Consider the following 2,747-nt stretch of genomic DNA (forward strand, 5'->3'; position numbering starts at 1 on the left):
AAATAAGCGATCTGAGCCAAAATGCATAGGCGGGAAAAAAAAAAGTTCAACCGTAGGAGAAAAAAAAACCTTTTTAAAAAAAATATTAAAACAATACAAAAATTTTTATAGAAGATAATGCAAACAAGGATGACTATTACTCGTATGAAATGGGAAGATTTATGACATAGATGACTCGCTGGTGTCTTATAACACATTTATACTCCATTTTTGTCTTTTTTTTTTTTCTTTTACCTCATTCTGTTCACAGTTGGGTATGCGGGTGCAACATTTGTGTATCGGCCCAACTGTTTAATTTTTTTTTTTTTTTTTTTTACTTGAACAAAACTGAATGAAATTCTGTCTTGAGAGAGAGATATAATCACACTTCATGCACTTTATATTCTTTTTATTTTTTTTCCTCTTATATACATTTCATGAGAAAATATACGAATAGAAAGAGAAAAGGGGGCAGGGTTCAAAGTATATGCATAAAATATATACAGCGCTGGTCTTTTTATATGTTATGGAAACAAAAAAAAATTCTGATAGTCTTGTTCTTCCGCCTCGTTTTTCATTTTCTTTTGGAAAGGAATGAAACAAACAAAAAAAAGGCACCTGAATGGTCATCTGAACAAATCTGTGAATTCCTAATTTCCAATGATGGGGCTCCATAAAGCACCCATGGCGGTCCCCAATGATTTAAAAACTGGTTCTCTTCTACCACTAATACATAATATGTATGTAGTTGTGTGGCTTATTCTTGTTTCTTTTAAAGCGGTCCAGTCATTTAGTAAGGTCAGCAGGGTTGCCTGCTTAACTCTTCAGCCTTGGTCTTGCTGATTTTGTTAGTCTGTTCTTCATACTTTGCTCTATGTCTCCATATGAGGTCTTCTTAAATCTCGCTGCCATTGCTGGAAATCTGTTAAGTGGATAGTCACCATCTCTGTCAGAGGGTAGTGTCGGATTTAATTGATAGTCCAGCGTCGCCCATTGACAGAAGTGGGGACTGCCAACTTGACGCGTTCACTGTGTCGTGAGCCAGATCTAAGAAAAGCCCATGCAGGAGAATGGAGGTGAGTATGAAGAGAAGATAGGCAGTGATGGAGTCCTCAGGGCTGCAGAGGTATACACACAGCCCTGCAGGCTTTACCAAGACAGGTCCTCTTCGAGTTCTGGGAATGACTCAAGAGCCACTCTTCTTTACAGTTTTGGTTAAAAACTAAATGTTTTTTGTTTTTTTTTAAATTTTTTTTTTCTTAAATCAAGATGCCGCCCGTGAAGTCACCTCAATAGCAACTAAATGTCCTAACATTTCTTATAAATTCATTGAGGTTTGAGAATTTGCCTGGACGCGCCTATCGACCATCCATCGTATTAGATCTTAAACACATGAGCCGTTTGCAGAACGTAGACGTAGTCCTGATTTTTGGATGTCTTCATTTTATGTTTTCATATTTTTTTATTTGTATATTTTTTTTAAAGCAGATAGTTAAAGCATACATGATGTTGCACAAGTTGTAGAAAACAAAGAAGGGAAGGGTTAATGTATTAAATGTGCTGAATTGACATTAAGAACTTAATTTTATTAAAGTATTATTACTTAAGTAACTGACTCTTTTATTTTTTTTTTCCTGTTATTGGAAGGAAATTATCAGAATTATACAGTGCTTTAGGGGAGTCAGGAGGAGGGATATAGGTAGACACCGGATCACCAGGACATAGAGCAGTGATATCACTGTATATACATCACTGGTGAGGGCTCACTATAGTGATCAGTACTACACACCGGATCACCAGGACATACAGCGGTGATATCACTGTATGTACATCAATTGTGAGGGCATAGAGCAGTAATATCAGTGCTAGAGAGCGGTGTCCTGGTGATCCAGCGCTTAAAATATAAGCTCTCACTCGAAAATAAGCCCTAGCAAATTGAAAAAAAAAACCCCTCAATACTCGCCTAGCCAGCAGCATCAGAAACTCTCGTGCTGGTCCCTGGAGCTGCGGTAGGCGGCCGTGTCCTCTGCACTGACACAGAACTCTTCTTCTGGTGATGGGGCTTTGAATACCCTGCCTCCAGTAAGTGAGTGCAGTGATTGGATCGAGTGCCAACCAATAAGAGTTGGCGCTCGATCAGTCACAGCCATTCAGTGAATGACATCACTGAATACCTGTGATTGGCTCACGAGCACCGTGGCTCAGCCAATCAGAGCCGGTGCTCGATGAGCCAATCACAGCACTTACTTGCGGGAGGCTGGGGGTTCAAAGCCCTGTCACCGGAAAGAGAGTTCTGTGTGAATGCTAAGGACACTGCAGCCTGCCGTATTGTATTGCCACCGGGGATACCAGCATCGCCAGACACCGCGCACCAGGTAAGCATAAGCCCCGCTTCCGGAAGATAAGACACACTGCCTCTTTTGGGGCAAAAATTAATATAAGACAGTGTCTTATTTTTGAGGAAACGCGGTACTTCACTGGTATATGTATATACCGTTGTATCACTGCTCTATGTCCTACTGATCCAGTGTGTAGTACTGATCACTACAGTGACCTCTCACCAGTGATGTATACCTACGGCTGGGTTCCTACAAACTCGGCAGAAATCTTGTGGTTTTGCCACAGCAAAAAACTGCGAGATTTTACGCCGGGAAAGAGCAGTTTAAAAATCGCGGCACTTAGCCACAGGTTTTGGAGTGCCTTCGCCGCATGCTTTTTTTGTTGCAGCCGACTCTCCCATATCTCGGCTGCAGCAGAAGAAAAAAGGA

The sequence above is a fragment of the Eleutherodactylus coqui genome, chromosome 6 (assembly GCF_035609145.1).
Source record: "Eleutherodactylus coqui strain aEleCoq1 chromosome 6, aEleCoq1.hap1, whole genome shotgun sequence".
Taxonomy (NCBI): domain Eukaryota; kingdom Metazoa; phylum Chordata; class Amphibia; order Anura; family Eleutherodactylidae; genus Eleutherodactylus; species Eleutherodactylus coqui.